This window comes from Ochotona princeps, chromosome 30 (assembly GCF_030435755.1).
Source record: "Ochotona princeps isolate mOchPri1 chromosome 30, mOchPri1.hap1, whole genome shotgun sequence".
NCBI lineage: Eukaryota > Metazoa > Chordata > Mammalia > Lagomorpha > Ochotonidae > Ochotona > Ochotona princeps.
In genome coordinates this window covers 21,190,066-21,210,882 of record NC_080861.1, presented here as the reverse complement: position 1 = coordinate 21,210,882, position 20,817 = coordinate 21,190,066, and the positions used below count along the sequence as shown (strand labels likewise).

The following is a 20,817-nucleotide window of genomic DNA, read 5'->3' as shown; positions in this document are numbered from 1 at the left end:
AGAAAGAAAAAACAAAAACAAAAGATTTTTTATCAAATGTTACCATGCCAAAAAAAAAAAAAAAAAAGAAAGAAAGAAAGAAAGAAAGAAAGAAAGAAAGAAAGAAAGAAAGAAAGAAAGAAAACTTCGATTTTCTGGGTATGCACAAAGACCATGAAGACTTTTCCAAGGGCGTGACCGGATTTTTGTGGTTCTGTCCATTTTGTGTTTGTGTTGTTTTTTCCCAGCTGTATGAAATGGGCTTTCTCAAGTTTTAACTAGTCTGACTTCAACCATGGTGGTTTGTGCTTGCACTGCGAGTGTCGCTACCCTGCAGGGTCAACGTCTCTTTCTTAGCTTTCCATTTTTTGTTTCCATGTAGTGTGAAGTGTCTTATACTTTTCTATGAATTCCAGTTTGCCTTAACTCTTTTGATGCTGTAGCTGTTTCAGTAAAAGTTAATTCAAACTAATGATGTAGAATGCTTTGACCAAATGAGCTGGTCTATCATGCCTTGTAAAACAGCAGCATAGGGCTTTTAAAAGGCAGTCAATAGAAGTTGCTGAAATTTGGGCTTTTTAAAATATATAGTAGGTGTTTTTAATGATTTTTCACATAATGTGTAAGGTAGTGACATGCAAGAAGGGAAAAATATTTTGTGTGAAACACATTTTCAGACTGGGGAACTTTTAATAGGATAAATTGTAAGACTGTACGCCAACCGTTTCCTGAAAGTTTGATGGATTTAGGATATCTGCTGTATGATGCAATGTAAAGTCTTTTTTGCCTTTTTTCAGAAAAAAAACTAACTTGATGTTCTAGGTTTAGTGTAGGCAGTGTTGGGAATGGGGGTGGGGGGGGAGTCACTGAATGTTTTGTCCTGGTTTTATTCTAATAACAGTACTTTAGAATGAGAATTATGCCTGAGATCTGGCAGACCTAAAAGAAAAAGAAAAAAAAATGTTGCTATTGCAACTAAATGGCAAAAGCTAAAAGTAAGGATTTATCTTCAACTGTAAGCTGAGATATGAACAGAAGCAAAACGATTGGCTACTAGCTCTCTCTAGATCAGGTAAATTTGAAAAATAAAAATGACTTGGCACTTTTAAAGGTAACTTCACCAAAGACCGAAGAGCCAGTAACCAGGAGCTCCAACTCATCTCAGCATCCTATCTTCTGTGCTCTTTATTTTTGCCGGACCAGTTTGCGGTTAGGAGAACGTGCCTTTTTTGTACCTTTCCATTTAGGTTTTTCTAATTTTAATTGATGTATGGACACACGCCAACCAAAAAAAAAAAAAAAAAACATGAAGGAAGATTAGGGATCCAAGCAGGGCCACACTTTACATCATCGCTACAAGTGTTCACGTGTAAAGAAACCCAATTCTGAAACTATGAAATTCCTGATTCATGAAGTTATTTCTACTTTAGTACATATGAGGTTATTCACTGTTACGAAAGCGCTTTTATTAAGGCAATTGCATATGTTTTCAAAGCAATGGTAAATTGTCTTCCAAAACTGTGTACTTTGGTCAGCTGTATATGACCAGTTACCTACCTCCGAGTCTGTTTCGTGCTGGGACAGGTTGCTGGCCCTCCCTGTTTCCACAACCAAATCTCCCTAGCTCAGGAGCTAGGGCTAAGCAGTTATTTCTTTTTAGTATTTTTAAGTTCTGAAGTCTTATGCTTGTTATTTGATGATAGATGGCAGTGACATTTCATAGTTTCAAAAGTCCTTGCTGCTCTGAGAAGTGTAGAGTCTAGTGAAAATTACATAGTTGTACGAGAAATGTGTTTTATTTTTGTTTACTTTTTTTTATTTGTAAAGTTGTGGTATTATTGGTTCTATGCTCCCTGGAATATTACTGCTTTGTCAAAAGTCCAGACTGAACGCAGCACCCTCTGGGTACTTAGTACCTTTACAAACCTGGGTCTCTCACTACTTGATAGTTTTTGATTAGTTAAGACAGAACTCTGATAGCTGAGCTAGAGGGGAGTTATATCCGCTGCTAGAATCGTCTGAACTAAGTGCCATACTCGTCTGGGTAAGATTTGGGAAACATAACCTCTGTACATAAAAAAAAAGTCAGTTAAACATCACATAGTAGACAGCCATTAAATTCTAAAAAAATTAATTTATGAAGAAAGACCTTTTGTACAGATTGAAAAAAAAAGATTTTTTTTTAAGATTTTTTCTTAAATTTTTATTACAAAGTCAGATATACAGAGAGGAAGATCTTCCATCCGATGATTCACTCCCCAAGTGAGCCACAATGGGCTGGTGCGCGCCGATCCGAAGCCAGGAACCAGGAACCTCCTCCAGGTCTCCCACACGGGTGCAGGGTCCCAATGCATTGGGCCGTCCTCGACTGCTTTCCCAGGCCAGAAGCAGGGAGCTGGATGGGAAGTGGAACTACCGAGATTAGAACCGGTGCCCATATGGGATCCCGGGGCTTTCAAGGCGAGGACTTTAGCCGCTAGGCCACGCGGCTGGGCCCGAAATAAAAAGATTTTCATAGAGATATCTATATGATTAAGAGAGCTAATTTTTTTACTTTTGTTTTACTAGTGCCACAAACTTGCCAGTGGTAACTTATTTGTCCAGTTCAAGATAACTCTGTAGTTTTCTTTTGTAGGACTTGTTAAACGCCGAAAGACATTTTTGAACTGTACATTTGATCAGATTGTTAGCTTTTCCTGTTTTATTTCTTTTGAGAATCTTTGAATAAAAAAAATCTGAAATTAAAAAAAAAAAAAAACAAATGAGTAAGGGAAATTTTATCACAGGAGAGCAAGAAGAGTTTATGTAGTACTAAATGCCTCTATAACTCACTCATAGAACTTTCAGCATATTATCTGTGTTATCCTCCAATTTTTATGAAAAAGTTGTTTGACAGCTCATTTATCCTCACAATATATTTTTAAAGGCTTATTTATTCTTATTGGAGAGATAGATTATACAGAGAGAAGGAGCTGAGCCGATGCAAAGCTAGGAGCCAGGAGCTTCTTCCAAGTATCCCACACTGGTACATGGTCCCAAAGCCTTGGGCCGTCCTCAGCTGCTTTCCCAGGCCACAAGCAGGGAGCTGGATGGGAAACGGGGCTGCTGCGATTAGAACCAGTGCCCATATGGGATCCTGGCGTGTTCAAGATGAGGCTTTAGCCGCTAGCCTACCACACCGGCCCTATCCTGGGTTTTTAAGAAGTCATCAAAATAAAGCATCCCACCATAAATCAGAAAATTGAAGTAGGTATGAGTGCATTTGAAAAGGTTATTTTGTGTATGATTCTAAATACACATGATTTCTACCATAAGCTAGGTTAGTATAGAATTTTTCAATGTTTTGGCATAAAAAATGAACCCTATTCAGTAGGCACTATACTTTCTATTTTGAATTTTGATCCTTCTCACATGGAACAAGGCTCAGAGTCAGCCAGTGGATCAGGCAAGGAAATCCACACTATTCTACAGTGACTGCACTGCTAACATTTTGGATAAAGATTCTTATGAATCAAAGAAGTTATTCAATGCTTTCTTATAAAATAGTCTTTGTTCCAGATGATCCGGACCAATGATAGAATATTCATTATTATGTTTTTGTATATTAGCAATAATTTTAGTATTCTGAGCACATTTAAACCAGGTTAGGAGAAATTTTGGTGTGCAAGAGTCCAAAGTATTAAAATGCAATTTTGACTTCTAACATTTTGACTTCTAAATTTATGATGAGCTATTCAGCATACAACACCACTGTAAATCAAGGAATAGCTGTAATCCTTAGGCAGTTTTTTTATGTTATACTGGATATTCAAAATCTCTGTGACAGTCCATTAAATGAGTGGCATTCAGGATGGGCATTGTGTCTTGGCAGCAATTTTGAAGCGGTCACTTGGAATGCTGGCATCCCATAGGAGTGTGCTCAGTTCAAGGTCCTGCTGCTTGATACTTCCAACGCAGCACCTGTTACGAACATGCGTGAGAGGCCACAGATTATGTTAACAAAATCTTATAAATTATGTGTGTGTGTGTGTGTGTGTGTGTGTGTGTGTGTGTTTAGATAGTCTGAGTTGGTTTCTTCTTTTCTCCTTTCCGTTGAGTCCATCCTTCTGCAAAGCAGGTATCACAAAGCAATAACTGTATGACACAAAACAAATAGTAGGAGAATAAGCAGTTATTTGGCATCATACTTTAAATGTCTTCTTTCCTTTTGAGCTTGTTTCTACTATCTAAATTTTCCCTTCCTTTGCACAGCTTATTGTTGTTAGTAGGTTTCCCTTCTCTCACTTTCTCACTTTGGGGTTTGTTATATTCATTTTTCAAACAAAAGAAGTCCATTCTTTGCTTAGAGATACTCAAAACGTTTCTGAGTTTCAATGGAACAGTTGAATCTATTTCCAGTTACTGAGGAAGTTGCTTCCCATTTTTTTTTTCAAATAATTATGATTTCCTCATTAAAGAATGGCATTGACCAGATATCCATCGACTGATGATTAAATAAGGAAAATGTGTTCTATATATACTGTGGAGTACTCAGCCATAAAAATAAATGAAGCCTTTTGCAACAAAATGCATGCAATTGGAAACTATTCTTATAAAAATAAACCAGGCCTAAACATACAAATATGTTTCCCCTTACACGTGGCAGTTAAGATAGAATACAAATATCTATAGAATTAAATGGGTCATTTTGGTATATGGTTATTGGTCCTAGTCTTTGTTGATACTCCAGGGGAATTAGGGTTTTCTTGCTTTTTACCTGTTTAAAGTTTGATTTGTGGTGGATAAAACCTGTAAGTATAGAGTGGATTAAAATGATGTCTTAGCAAAAACCCATCCGGAGTCCAGAGGAAGGGAGTGGGATGATAGGAATAGGGGAGTAAGGAGAGTGAGGGGGTCTTGTTCAAACTGTACCTGTGCAGTACATAAATCCAGTCCCTTCCTGGTAATGTAATAAGAAGAATGCTGTTGAAAATGCTGTCCTTAAGATCATTTTTAGATGATTTCATGTGAACGCTTTAGCATCTTTGAGATGTTGGTTTTCTCAATGCTTTTTCTTTGAAGGCTCCTTGGATCACTCTTTGGTTTCATTGTGCCTCTCTCTACAGAAAGGTGAAAAATTCTTCCTGAACAGGAAAAACTTTCTTGAGAGAAAAATGTCCATTTTACAGATGAGATGGAGGGAAAAGGGAAACACAAAAAAAGAACAACAGTGAAATCAGATGAAGAACAACCATTTAGCAGCGTAAAAGTCCTTAGTGGCCTGGAAACATGGCTCTTGGTGGAGACGTACCGTATAACACTTCATGGACAGAGAGGGAGAAATTAGAAATGGAACTGTATTGTCATAAATACTTTAGTTTCCTTAGACATTGGAGTAGAGCAATCTATTATTCTATATGAAATGGGTAGTCAAGTGAAGTCAATTTCAGTACTTACAATAAAACATCACATTTGTATGCTAAGGGAAAAGTGTACCTGGTATAGAACTCCAGGACCAAACAAACCCACAGTACGGAAGGTGCGGTGCCCCCACAGACTGCAGAGAACCTAGCTGTGGACTGCACCCTGTATGGCAGTGGCTGGGCCTCTCCGGCTCTAGACAACTGCACAGCAGGCAGCAGAGGCTGCTAAAGTGCAAGGCTGACAGGGGGCTTGCACACAGAGTGGGAATTACAGGCTTTAGGTTGCAAAGTGTTGCACTCACCTGAGACTGGGAAACGCAAATGCCCGAGGAGCGTGAAAGCACCGGTCGCCCACTAGGTGGCAGCAGCGGACAAACACCCTTGCTGTCTGGCAGTCTGAGGGGCCTCACCACCCACAGAGCAGCACACACACAGGGGTCCCAGACACCCCAAAAGCACAGCAGAGGCTAAAATTTCAAAATGACAAGAAAGCACAAAGCAGTGCGGAGAGCTAGCAGGAAAAGTAAGTATTCAGATGAAAGGGGCAGCATTCCTCCCCAAAATGACCAAAAACTAAACTCGAACTCAGAGTTGTGAGACAAAGCCATTGAGGAGCAAGCAGGGAAAGAAAATGAAAAAATAATCATGAGGGCCCGGCACAATAGCATAATGGTTAAGGTCCTCGCCTTGAATGAGCCGGAATCCCATGTGGGCGCCGGTTCTAATCCCGGCAGCTCCACTTCTCATCCAGATCCCTGCTTGTGGCCTGGAAAGGGGGTGGAAGGACAGCCCAAAGCCTTGGGACCCTGCACCCATGTGGGAGACCTGGAAGAAGTTCCTGGCTCCTGGCTTCGGATCAGCACAGCACTGGCCGCTGCGGTCGCTTGGGGGGTGAACCATCAGACGGAAGATCTTCCTCTCTGTCTCTCCTCCTCTCTGTATATCTGATTTTGTAATAAAAATAAATAAATGTTAAAAAAAAAAAAGTCATTTAGGCAACGTGTGGGCGTGACACAGTAGCCTGGTGACTCAAGTCCTTGCTTTGCAAGCGCCGGGATCCCATGTGAGCCCCAGTTTGTATCCTGGCTGCTCTACTTCCCATCCAGCTCCCTGTTTGTGCTCTGGGATAGCAGTCAAGGATGACCCACAGCCTTGGGACCCTGCACCCTCATGAGAGACCCTGAGGAGACTCTTGGCTCCTCGCTTTGGATTGGCTCAGCTCTGGTCATTGCAACCACGTGGGGAGTAAAACAGCAGATGGAAGATCTTTCTATCTGTCTCTCCTCTCTGTGTATCTGCTTTCAAACAGAAGTGATTTAAAAACTCCAAAACACAACAAAGTTGATTATTGGTAACTGAATGAATAAACATGAAGACAAGAAATAATAAGAATTTAAATATAAATCTGAGGAAGCTTTCTTAACATTTTACTGAAATCTTTGCACACGTTACTGCACTTGCTTCAAAAGCAAAAGAACAAATATGGTTTTGCAAATCAATTGCATTGTGACACAATGAATCAAATGGCTTGCTGAAAATTTGGATCAAGTCCAGTTTAAGTGCTACTATTCAAAGTAACAGTGACTGCTCATTCTGAGCGGGAAAAAATTATTTCCAAATGATTGATATGAACTCACAGGGGTGTGAAGAACTACAGTGTAGTTTGTGCATAGGAGTTGTGACAGGTCAGCACATCCCTAATTTGGATTTAAAACAAGCCGAGGTCCTGCAGGTGCTAATGCCATGGAGCTAATATGCCACATGAAATTATTGAATTCACTAGAATATGGTGCAGAGACAAGGATGCCAAGAATTTACCTCTAAAATTGTTCTTCACATTGCATTGGCATGTCATTGACTAAAACTAATTTCAATCTTTTATTTCTGTAATAACAGGGAATAAACACTTGCCTGTGAGCTAAAGTTCATTATAACTTCCGTAAATGCTGTTGTCTCATTTTCAAGTTCAGAAGTGCGTCAGGTAAAGGAGAAGGAAGGGTCCCTGCAGTGGAGCGTGGCAGCCAAGCTTGACACTGGGACAGCTCCAGGGGACAGCAAGTGGGGCCAAAGGCAGCTTAGCAACACAATTCTTAACTGTGTCTGTTTTGGCCAGGTGCACATTTTAATGTCTGAAATGTGCTCCCACAAAGACCAATGAATGGTTTGCTAATGTCAAAGCATACAGAGAATTTATATAATCTGTACACTTTTAACTAGTTCTCTTTCTGTAAAGATTCCAGCGCCACAAACAAGCATCACTTTCCTGAGGGCTTTTTCAGTACTTTGGCTTCCTAAGCGGTTTAGGATGATTAATCACATGGCTTGCGTCATTGTATTCATGAGCATGTTAGCCTTTATTCAATTCTCCATTTATTTATGTATTTATTTCTTTACGAAGTTTTTTTTTTTTTTAAGATTTATTCACTTTATTACAAAGTCAGATATACACAGAGGAGGAGAGACAGAGAGGAAGATCTTCCGTCCGATGATTCACTCCCCAAGTGGCCACAACGGCCAGTGTGCGCCAATCCAAAGTTGGGAACCTGGAACCTCTTCGGGGTCTCCCACGCGGGTGCAGGGTCCCAATGCTTTGGGGCGTCCTCGACTGCTTTCCCAGGCCACAAGCAGGGAGCTGGATGGGAAGCAGGGCCGCAGGGAATAGAACCAGCACCCATATGGGATACCAGGGCATTCAAGGCGAGGACTTAAGCCGCTAGGCCACGCCACCGGGCCCTCTTTACAAAGTCTTATGTGCTAATAGTCTTCGTCCACAATCCAGTAAGGGGAAACTCTCATTTTTGTTTTTCTTTTTCAGAATAAAAGATAGGACTATGACAGGATTCCAGTACTTAGTTTTCTGAAGGAGAGAGAGAGGTAGAGAGACAATCTTCCATTGGCTGACTCACTCCCCAAAGCTGAGAGCTGGGCGGCCCATTCAGATCCCCGACAGGGTGACAGGGGCCCGAGTATCTGAACTCTCACCTACGCTCTCCTAGGCATGTTACCACGGAGCTGCAGCGGAGTGCAAGGACTCATTTCTATGCAACATTGACATTTCTTTTATTTTCATTTTTTAGAGTTTTATTTGATTTTTATTGGAAAGTCAGATATACAGAGAAAGGAGGAGAGACAGAGAGGAAGATCTTCCATCTGTTGATTCACTCCCCAAGTGGCCACAATAGCCAGAGCTGAGCCAATCCAAAGCCAGAGCTTTGTCTGGATCGCCCACATGGGTACAGGGTCCCAAGGCATTGCGCCATCCTTGACTGCTTTCCCAGGCCACAAGCAGGGATCTGGACAGGAAGCAGGGCTGCCGCGATTAGAACCAGAACCCATATGGGATCCTGGTGCGTGTAAGACAAGTACTTTAGCTTCTAGGCTACCACACCGGGCCCTTAGATTAAATTTTAAAACAATTTTTTTTTGTACATGGAAAAAGAAACTATTTTCTTAATTGGAAGAGTGGACAGCATTATTACATTGTATATCCAATCAAATGGGGAAAAAATCAAAGAAATAGACCTTCCTATATTTATTGAGAATTTGGAGAAATTACAACACATACACATTACCATAAAGATACAATTAAAGGCAAGCAGTTTGGAAAGTTGAGCATTGTTGATGTGGGGAGTTTTATTTATTTTTTTATAAAGATTTATTCATTTTATTACAAAGTCAGATATACAGAGGAGGAGAGACAGAGAGGAAGATCCTCCCTCCGATGATTCACTCCCCAAGTGAGCCGCAACGGGTCGATGCGCGCCGATCCGATGCTGGGAACCAGGAACTTCTTCCAGGTCTCCCACGCGGGCGCAGGGTCCCAAAGCTTTGGGCCGTCCTCGACTGCTTTCCCAGGCCACAAGCAGGGAGCTGGATGAGAAGTGGAGCTGCTGGGATTAGAACCAGCGCCCATAGGGGATCCCGGCGCATTCAAGGCGAGGACTTAAACTGCTAGGCCACGCCGCCGGGCCCGATGTGGGGAGTTTTAATGTAGAGTATTTTCTCCCACAATTATGTAACTGAGTATTCAGTAATATCTTTCATGATCGCACAAACTTAAAACTACCAAATGATATTCTACAGGAAAAAACAGATTATTAAAATGTGGTGCAGTCATATGAAATATTGACACATCCTGAGTTGTGAAAACCATGACATAGCTGTTTACATTTAAAAGAAATGAAATATATTCTGTCACTTACAGTATATTACTTAAAAAAAAAAAAAACTTTACAGGAGGCGCGGGACTGGGACCTGAGGAGTTAAGCCTCCAGCAGCCACCTTGCTGCAGGGGGCCTCGGGATGGCCACGCCTCAAGCCTGGAACACACGCACCTGCTACCACGTACATGTGGCGAGCGGCTCCTGGGCGGCCAGTGCGCCATTTGGCGCCAGGCTCCACCCGCTGGCTGCCCGGCTGGGGAGTTCTGGAATTTTGGTTCTTTGATATGCTGCTAGGGTAGCTCCATCCTGAACCCACAGTGCTTTGGGGACATGAATGAGTCCTAAAGATTCTCAATGGCACTAGATCTTCCTCTGAAGAACCTGAAATCACCTTATAATGCGGATTACCGACCTCCAGTTCATTCAAGAGCCAAAATCCAGACTTGTCCAGCAAGTTGTCCCCATTGCCTAACAGGATGAGGGTTCAGCAGATGGGTCACAATAGGCAGGACCATGACATTGACTGGCATTCGGGAACCATACCCGGGGGTAGAATGTGTCGGGGATGTGTGGGCCAAACCCTGTGGGAATTCTGACCCCACTGGATGGCTTAGGAGGGCCGGTGGAGACAATGGAGGAGGCGCACCAGGCTATGGGATGTGCTGAGCTGACCCAGAGCAACCACTGGCATGCTTAACACTGGCTGGAAACTGGCCTGGTTGGGGAGCTTCCAAAGCTTGTTTTGCTTTGTTCTTAATTGCTGTATCAGTATAGTAAATAATAATCTCAATCTATACAAATGGACCATTTATTGCTATAATTTATAGCAGGTAATAAATATCAAACATAAATATGAAGTAAAAGGCCATGATAAAGGAAGTGACTGTAAAATAGAACACCAGGCCAGATATGAAAACAAGATGCAAAATAGACTTTTGAAAGAAGGAAACAGGTGCTGAAACAATTGCCATCAGGGAGAATTAGAACAATATAGAGTTTACTACAGCATTTCTAGCTCCCAACCTGAGAACCAAACAGGAACAAGTTGGACAAAAAAGGCTGTAATTCTAGCAACAAACAAGCAAACCGAACAAGTGTATTGGCATTTGCTGAATGAGAAGCTCTGAAGCTTAAACATGTATTTTAGGATCTATTGAGTGTTGTGGGCTAAGGAGTTAATTAGCGCTCGTTAAGCTGGGCAGCAACAGGAACTGGGCTTGTGGCTAAAAACACCTGGACTAATTGGACTCATTTGTATCCAGTCTCCTGCTAAATGAGGATGTGGGGGTGGGGTGAGGGGAGAGTAAATAAGGAGAGAGGAAGGAGCAATGAAGGGAGACTTCACAGAGACTTCTACCATCACTGGTCTCCCGTGGGGGCTTCATCCCCAGACCCTCTCCCTGTCCACGGTACTGGCTCTGCTGGCTGGAGCAATTGAGCACCAAAATATGCAATTCTCTATGGAAATAAATACACAAAACATGTTCTGACAAATTATCAGGGAGCTTAGCAAGTCAACTCTTCTCATGACAGTCTAAACTCTAGCAGTCATCTTGAAATCAATGGCTTTGTTTCAGACACATAACATTTCATACTGTCAGATACACTATTCCTAATGGAGCAAGAAAACTGACTACAGTCCAGTTGAGTTTATGACCATAGAGTCTTAGTATCAGCCTGTTATCATATTTGTATCATAAGATTATGGATCATGGGAGAAACCCCAAATGTTTGGACTCTATCTATTTTCAATGAAAGTGACTTCCACATGAATGCTACTAAAATCAGGAAACACCAAGTCTGAAATGCTATTTCAGAATCAATACTGTACATGGATTAATTTCCTGTTGCTTGCCAAACATAAATTTGAAATTCATGGAAAAACTAGGGCTAGTCCTAGAATGTTGAACTGTCAGTGTAACCGTTTAAAAATGCAACCTCTAAAACTCACAAGCCTACTAACAAATTGCATGCAGTTATTGAAGTCAAAATCCTAACCAGTTAAATAAATACATTTCCTCAAGTTAATGTAACAATAGTTCTCATTTCAGTGATTTTGTTACCCCTCTAACAGGATAGTTAGCTCATGTTGGAAAAACATGGTTTTATTGGATATTACAAACTATTTATAGGAAGAATAATGCTGGGTCCAGTGCGGTGGCCTAGCTGCTAAAGTCCTTGCCTTGAACACGCTGGGATTCGCTTTGGGCACTGGTTCTAAACCTGGCATCTCCATTTCCCATCCAGCTCCCTGCTTGTGTCCTGGGAAAGCAGTCGAGGATGGCCCCAAGCCCTGGGACCCTGTGCCCACGTGGGAGACCTGGAGGAATCCTGGTTTCAGATCCACGCAGTACTGGATGTTGCGGCCACTTGGGGAATGAATCATCAGATGGAAGATCTTCCTCTCTGTCTCTCCTCTCTCTGTATCTCTGACTTTGCAATAAAAATAAAATAAATCTTATAAAACCAGTGCTGAAGGTTTGAGTTGAGTGTATCCATGCATTAACTATTGTTAGATTCGCCGCTCACCAAATGTTAGATTCCCCGACCACCAGAGAAAGGATAACTCAGCCAAATATATGAAAAGAATTTAGATGGCCTTTATTTCAGGGAACCACGGTCATGGGCTTCCCTTCCCCATGCAGCAGAAAGGACATTCGGGAGGGCGTGGGCTGCAGAGGAAGAAGAGCATGGAAGAGATGGGGAAGGGGCCCTTTGAAAATGTCCATGACGTGAAAGCTGAAGCAGGGGTCGCCTCGGCCCTTCTTGGTGGGGGGACATGAGTCTGTGCCCCTCACTGGTGCAACGGTGGTCTCACTGCCCGAGGGGGCGGCCAGAATTCCACCATCCGTTCCAGGTTTGGTGGGAGGCAAACTCCACCCATCTCCGGCCACCGTGGTAGCCATCATTCCAGCCTCTTGGTAATAGGAAAGAGGGCGACGAAGTCCATCTGGCTGCTTCCTGCTGAAAGGGGTCGTAGTCTCTAAGTGAGGTCCGGAAGAGGCTCCACGGGCACCAGAGTGTAGGGCTGGAGCAGCATCTAGTTGAAGGCAGTCCATGGGGCTTTATGAAGTTTCTTCTGAATGAACCTTGGAAAACAAGGGGCAATAGTTCATAAGAGACCTATAATTACTAGTGGAACAAGTATTGGAATAAGCCATGACATGAGTGTGGATCCCCCAATATTGAGACTAAAGTTGCTGCTTAAACTGTGTGAATTATTTCGTCTGTTTGGTTAATGTGAGGTAGAGAATTATAAGTAGTAGGTTCAGAGACAGGGGGGGCCTTTTGGCATTGAAAGGTTAGTGTGGTAGGCCCTGTCTGTTGCACCTTCCACTGAGATGAGGTAGAGGTTTGGAAAGGATTTAGATGGGAACAATGGCACCAGGAGGTGTGGCCAAGAACTTGGAGAAATCTGTTCATCAAAGAGGCATTAACAATAAGACTAGCCTTGGTGGGGAGGAATCCTCTCTCCTGCCAGATGGCTGAATGTGGGTGAGCAATGATAAGAGCATGCTTGGAGTCAGTGTAGATATTGACTCGTTTTCCCTGAGCTAATGTTAATGCCCGAATCAGTGCACACAGTTCAGACCTATGGGGAGGAGGTCCTCGGGGGAGGCACTGTGCCTCAAGCACGGAGTCCAAGGTGACTCTCACATAGGCCGCACAGTGATGTCCATCAGGCCTGCACACTGAGCTGCCATCCACGAAGAGTGTGAGATCAGGTGATGGGAGAGGTTCATCCTGTAGGCTGTCCCTAGGAGACAAGTCAAAATCAGTAATTTGAGAACAGGAGTGTGTAGTGAGTGGCTCCTTAGGGGTTGGGAGAAAGGAGGCCGGATTGAGTGGTGGTAATTGGGTCAGAGTGATGTCCGGGTTTTCAATGAAAAGTAGCAGCAACTGTCAGGGCCCCGCATTGATCTGTCGCCCACAGTCCACAGAGAGTGAGGTCAGGTGACTGTGGAGGCCAGTAGGAGTCAAGGACATTTCTCCCGTTTGATTCTTCAAGCCGAGTTTGGGCACGGTGTTCTCTTGGTGGTGGTGGTTTCAGTTTGGTGGGGGAAGAATGGGAGGTTGCTAGCCCTGCAAAACAAACTGGTTAATGGTTTGGCTACACATTGAGTGGTGACACAAGAGGGAAGGGAGGGGTTACTTATCAAAAGTCCCTTTGAAAGGATGGCTGGAGTTCCTCCTGAAGCTCGTTGGGATATGCAGTCTCTGAGGGTGGGTCTTGAGGAGCTTCTCGGGGTGCCTCTGTGCTGGCAGATGGATCACTGTGGCAAGTGTTGACCTTCTGAGCAGATTCCGCATTCCCACCGTCTTCGGATGGAGTGTCCATTTGGCTTTGGCAGGGAACTAGGGTCACTTGTACTCAGCCCCAATATCCCAGCCTTTTGCTCTATGATCTTAGTGGGGAGACTTGGGCTGCAACATGTGTGAACGAGTGGTGAAGACCGTCTAGAAAGGCTTTAAGAAAGAAACAAGATACAAAAAGAAGCAACAAAATAACATAGATGGTTGTGGGAAAGAGAAAAGTTTCTGAGAGTATTCTAGTGGAGATAAACTAGCCTGCTCTTGGTCCTATGCTCTTTTTCTCCCCCTGCTCATGGGGACTCTGGCTGCCAGCAAGAGCTAGGGTGATTGCTTTGGTCTTTCTGAGCTCAGCAGGAGCAAAGGAAGGGCCTACAGTAAGGCCAGGGCTCCAGTTGACAGTGACCTTCAAGGCTCAGTGCCAGCTAGCAAACACTGTTTCTGATGTCTTACATACATGTGCACTTGAGTTTTAAGTCTAGATGCCCCCAGAAAAATTGTGAAGTTGGATAGGTACATGTGAGGCCCAGAACCATCTATCTCTTCATGTGGGGTGCTGGAAGAGACAACATAAAGGAAGTGCGGAACTCCATGGGGAGACCTCCCATTGACCTCCCGTTGACCTCCCATTGACCTCCCGTTGACCTCCCGTTGACCTCCCATTGCCTGGCTGGACAGAAAGAGCTGGCCTTGAAAGGGAGGCCATATACAGCTTTACCTGTGATGCTGTTGACTGTAGGCCGTCTCTCCATGGCAACGAACACTTCAGCAGCTGGGCAGATTGAAGGGCTTTCTAGCTGGTGGCCCACCATGGTCCTAACCCAGGGATTCTTTGACCCCCAGGACAGTCCCATTCCTAGTGGCCTGGCTCTTGGCAGAGCTGACAAGATGCTTTGTTTGGCAGCTGGTTGCCCGGTCTTCTGGCCTCCCAAGTTGCAAGCAGGTGTGACCAGAGCGTGGACTGGCCTTGCTGGGTCTCCCTGAGAACAGGTTACTGCAAAAAGCCACATTACCAGGCCTCCTGTTGTCTAGCTCACTACTCTTCTTCTGGCCGTGGTTGAAGTGGGCCACAGAGGCAGCCTTGGATGTCAGCCGAGGGGATGTTCAATTCTATCCCTAAATGCTTTAATGCACTGAGCTAGAAATTTGTAGTCATGGACACATCCTGACAGTTTTAAGGTGATGTCCATGAGGAGATAATTAGGCTAATAAGTTAGCCACACCGTTAAGGTCTGGAAATCAAACTGTGCACCCTAAGTTATCAGTGTCAGAGAGAGACAAGAGGAGAGGTGAAGAAAGGGGTTGGAAACACCAGATTCATTACATCCATTGTCAAGTGAAAACTGTCAAATAAAAGCTCTAAAAACATTTACCAAAGGTCTGAAGTCGGCTGTACATTTGAAACAAGAAAGACAATGTGGGCCCGGCAGTGTGGCCTAGCAGCTAAGGTCCTCGCCTTTAATGCGCCAGGATCCCATATGGGCGCCAGTTCTAATCCTGGCTGCTCCACTTCCCATCCAGCTCCCTGCTTGTGGCCTGGGAAGGCAGTGGAGGATGGCCCAAAGGTTTGTAACCCTGCACCTGTGTGGGAGACCTGGAGGAGGTTCCTGGCTCCCGGCTTCAGATCAGTGCAGCACCGGCCGTTGCCACTGCAGTCACTTGGGGAGTGAATCATCGGATGGAATATGTTCCTATCTGTCTCTCCTCCTCTCTGTATATCTGACTTTCCAATAAAAATAAATAAATCATTTAAAAAAATGCTTATTGCTCTGAACTCAAGCTGCAAGTTAGGTTTTTTTTTTTCAGGCTTTTTGCTTTTTTTTCCTCCTTTAAAGACACGATCATGAGTAATACTATGAATATTATTAAACTCAGCAGCATGGTAGGGTGTAATGAATATTGTTAAAATGTTAGTTTTCTAAAACTGAAAACTAAGTTGACCAAGTGCTGTTATTTCCTTTAGGCTTACTGAAGCAAACATATTGCTTCCACAAATATCTAATTCAGTGTTTTTTTTTTAATTAGATTTCAGTCCAGAGCTGCCTCTTTCTAAAATAAAAGTCCTTGATAACTATTTCAGATTCTTGAGGTCATGTTTAACAAGCTCTGAGGAGATCTAAATATTATATAACACACGCACAGATGTGGAAGTGTGGAAGAGGCTGCGTGGTGGTATGTTAACGTATTTAAAGGAAGGGATCATTTGCATAACTTTTAATCAATCGTTCAATAAAATGTTTCCAAACTGAGATTTTATACTTTTCAGAAAGTTTTAAAGAAGGTGAGACCTTCTGAAAACAACTGTTTGAACACTACTACAAAGCACTCACTTAGCAAATACTGAGCTGCAGAAGAACCATGACCTTACCCTGACAGTCGACGAGCCTACACGTGAAAGGATCTGAACTGAGAAACACCCAACCTATCTACCAAAAACACCATGGGAGGAGCCTAAGCAGCACGGCCACAACCAACCTGAAATCATGGGTGGAAATTTACCTTGCATGATACCCCCACATCTGGATATGGTAGAGCCCAGTCCTCTATCACTATACATTTCCATAATTGAGAAGTCATGAAGCAAGTCAACAATTGGAATGAGTAAGAACAACAGCAGCCACAACAACAACAAATTACAGCACCATGAAAAAATGTGCCACTCAGTAGCCATGCATCCCTGCTTCCAGACGAGAGATGGATTCCCAACAAAACTGTTGGACATGTGTAGACAATGAGATGCCGGACTGTCTGACATTGCCTGTACCAACAATGTCGGGGTGCACTTCAATAAGAGACTGATAGAATGATGATTCCTTCTAAAGGACTACACCATTGTAGTAAAACCGGGGAAATCTGTCGGGAGGTGGGAGTTTGGGAGAGAGAAACCACAGTCTATATGGAACTGTACCGCATCACTCAAAATTCAAAGACCAACATAATTTTAAAAAGAAATATGCTTTGCTGCATGATTGATGTGAGACTTGAGTTCAAAAAGCTCTCAAAAAAAAAGTCATTTTCTTTGATGGTTTAATCATATTATGTCCTGTTAATACGAGTATTTTCTTTTTTAAAAATGATGTGTTCAAATTGTATGAAAGACCCTTTCTTTGATGATGATGATGGTCATGGTTTCTATTTGCCAATTTGCTGTGATAATATTTTTGTTGATTCGATAGGTATTAGAAGATGAACTAACCTTCCATTTAAGCGATAATAAAATATATTGTCTTGATGTATTATCATTTTAAATTTTGCCAGGCAATACTTAACGACATTTTGTCAAGAATCTATCTTTATTTATGTGTTAAGCTGCTTTATAATTTTACTTTGTATGTTGCTTCTATCATTTTTGGTATTTGAGGTATAATAATAAAATATGTGAAATTTTAAAAAAAGCTCTTTTGCATGTGGCATGGATGAGTTGGTTTTTACTAGAGCAATTTTGAGACAAAGTATGAAGGGATGTTTGCCTAGAACAGCACTCCACATTGAGGACCTCAGGTTCACATATGGTGGCTGCTACCCATCCCTGGGGACTGGGGCACTTGGGAGGCTGGGTGTGATTTCTCCCATTCTCTGCTCCCTACTGCCAGATGCAGGAAGAAGAAAAAGAGAATTTGGAAGAGAATTTGCATATCACCCACTTTCCCCTAACAGTTGATCCTTCCCCCCCTGATCAACTCTGTCACTATCATCAAAAAATAAAAATTTAAAAAGACAATCTTTTATGTATTCTCTAGGCCCTTTTTTGTTGGATAGCCAAAACCTGCTAATTTGCTATGAATAAAGATTTAAAGAAGTATGATATTTCAAATAAAAGTACCAGAAATGTAGGACATTTTTTTCAAACCTTGAGTTTTTAGAAAAAAGTGAAATCGACAAAACAATCAATAACATGTATTAAATGGACATGATGGTTTAAACACATACTAGAGAACAACTCAGAAGAAAGCATGATAAATGTAAATATTTTCCACAAGTCCAAATAAAGACTGCATTTACAAAACAAATAAAAATGCTAACAGATCACCTTTAAAGAAATACAATGCCCAAACTTGCAAGAGCCACGCACATTCATTGCATGGAGAAGACACTACCAATAGCAGGACAAACATGTATGCATTTCGCTGATGTGAGGGTAGGAGCAATGGTAGGCATTGACACAGGAGTTAAGGTGCCGTTGAATATGTGAACCCAACTCAGAGGAACTGGGCTGTGCTCCTGGTGCAGGCCTAATTCCAGCTGCCTGCTAATGTGCCCTCTGGGAGGCAGCCAGTCATGCTCCAATCCATGGGTCCCTACCATCCCTGTTCCCAGCTCGGGGCAGCTCTGACTGTAGCAGGCATCTGAGGAGTGAACCAGCTGATGGGAGAAATCTCTCTCTTTCAAATAACTGAATATTTTCAAAATAATTCTATTCAGTTGAAGACAACTCAAAATATTATACAAGCCAGTCAGAAAAAAAAAATCACAAAGTTTGCAATCAAACTTCAACAAAAGTTGTAAGACAAGCCCAAATACAGTCCAAGGCTGTATTTCCCAGCCTGTCGAGAAAGTTCATGATGAGGCAGTTGGGATTATATCAAAGGTACTGCCCAGACGCCAGGTGGGGGCACATTTTAACTTATACTAATATGAAACATTCTCATACAAATGTCCAAATATCATAAAGTCTGACAATCATGCATTGCTATCAGTTTTAATTACTGTCTTAATAAAAAAGTAAAGGCCCTGAGGTCAGAAAACTGCAAGTGGCTTTAAAAGCCTACAGCTGCATTCCAAACGCTCCATGGAGTCAACGCTTCCCTCCTGGTGTTGGTTCAGGAGTTTATGCTTCAGTCATGGCTGCTTAAAGATTTTGTGAATTACAGTTTCATACTCTTCTTTAAAAAACACAACCATGTAAATAGGGTTAATTCACACTAATAAAAGCAGTGTCAATTGGTGGTCACTTTAAAACATCACCTAAAGAACTAAAAACTTAACAATATGTATACTACAAGAACTACTTGTTCTGTCATATTCTGTGTGTTGTGTGTGTGCTTACTGTGTTTCTACATGGTAAAATTTATTGAAGAAACACGTTCTAATTGGCTAAAAAAGAACAATCATAAGTTAAAACTGCTATGTAGCATAAAATGTTTGTAATTCATGTGACATATAGGGTGTTTGGGACATATGGTAGAAAGAAATCAAAATGTTTTTAGGTCATTGACACATTTGTGCTCTAATGTACTGGGTAAACAATAGACTCTTGTGTTACACATTCAATATCAAATCCCATTTAGCTTCTACATTTGCTTGATAGATTTCATACCTGAAACTATAACCATGTTGATCTATCATTTTCTACTCTTAAATAGTGTATATATCATTCAAGTACATAAATGTAAGAGATACATGTCTCCCATACATGTACTCAAGTCTTAACATCTGTAGAACACATTGGACACTTTGGTCAACGTTTTCCTAGGTTGTTCATATGCAACAGATAAATTCTTAAGTTCTCAGTTAATTACTCAGAAAACAAATTTGCAAGCCATGCCTTATTCCATCGTTTCTCCTTGGTTCTGAGATGAAAAACTCATTCTACTCTGAAGGAATTTCAAGATGGATACTTAGATCGCCAGACCTTAGAGAGGGATGGGTATCTTTCTCTGTAATCCTGCCAACATATACACCACGTGTTTCTGTAGTTTGGGGTTGAGCGGTCTTTCAGCATGAGCTCCTCTGCACTGCTGGCAATCAGGACTTCCAAATCGGAATCAGTGTGGAGCGCTCCTCTGTACGGCATGCAGAGGAAGAACAAGACCATCTAGGATAGAACCTCCAGTTTCAAAGTGGGTTTAGCATCACCAACTCAATCAGTCTAACATATCCAATCCATAAAAGACAAAACCTGCAAGACGTTAGCTGGCTGTGTGGGCACTGGTAGTCACTGGCTAGGGAGATGACCCTGGGTGCTCAAGGAGCATACGGGCCAGGGTGATGAGGTTGCCTGTTACCAGCACCTCTTCTGCGAGCCACCCCGTGACAGTAGCAAGTGGAAGGGCAGCTGTGAGTGTGAGGGCGACCACTGAAATGGTCTCTGTTGCAGGCCAGACTGGGACTGGGGTTGTGGGTGTGTGTGGCTCTCTCAGGAAGCAATCCGTGAGATGGATGACTCTGAGCGTCGAGGTGGGGCATGGCAGAGTCTCCAAGGACTCTGGGGAAAGAAGGAGTGGATGTGGCAAAGCAAGTGAGAGAGGCCTCCAGGGGTGCAGCTATTGGCCCTGTCAGGTGGGCAGTCTCCCCTGGGAAATGAGGAGAGGAGAGTGCAGCCTGAGCCTGGAGGTTGGAAGCCGTGCTCCACATGGGGTCACTTGGGTAGTTGGTAAGCAACATGGAAGCATCTATGAGAGCTGGAGACGTGAGGGCAGACAGTGGGGAGGAGCTCCCCCAAATCTCTGTGGGACTGAGTCTGCTCGAGTTCAGTAGGGCTGACTCACCCAGAATTGTGGGGTCAGTGGGAGAGTTGCAAGAAGAGATGGAAGAAAGACTGAGAGATAGGTGTGATGGGATGACAGGCGGGGGAGAGAAACATTGTGAAGTTCTGGAAACACCACAAGTTCCCTGAGTCTGGAGGGCTGACTCCCCCTCAGCTGTCATGTTGGTGTGCAATGAAGAGGGTGAGATAGAAGAGACACTGAGGGACCCAGGACAGGGAGACCTTAAAGGCCCCAACTCACAAGCAGTCCCCTGAAACACGTGGTCTGACTCAGGTGGAAATCCGTGCATTGTTGGGGAGTAGCTAGTTGAAACAGGAAAGGGATTAATGTGTGAGAGTGCTGGGACACTGGTGATGGTGGAAGAAGCATCTGAAAGGCCTGAGAGAACGGCAGGTCCCTGAGACAGGAGAGCAAACTTCTCCTCAACCGTACAGTCACATGGAGAGGAGTGTGAGATGGGAGATAGAAGGAGGG

At 43.0% G+C, this 20,817-nt stretch overlaps 1 protein-coding gene across 2 annotated transcripts in view; it reads left to right on the top strand.

Annotated features, from left to right (window-relative positions):
• Nucleotides 1-20,817, top strand: part of SLC22A14 (solute carrier family 22 member 14) — a 980,905-nt gene that overhangs the window by 45,287 nt on the left and 914,801 nt on the right. The window lies entirely within an intron of this gene.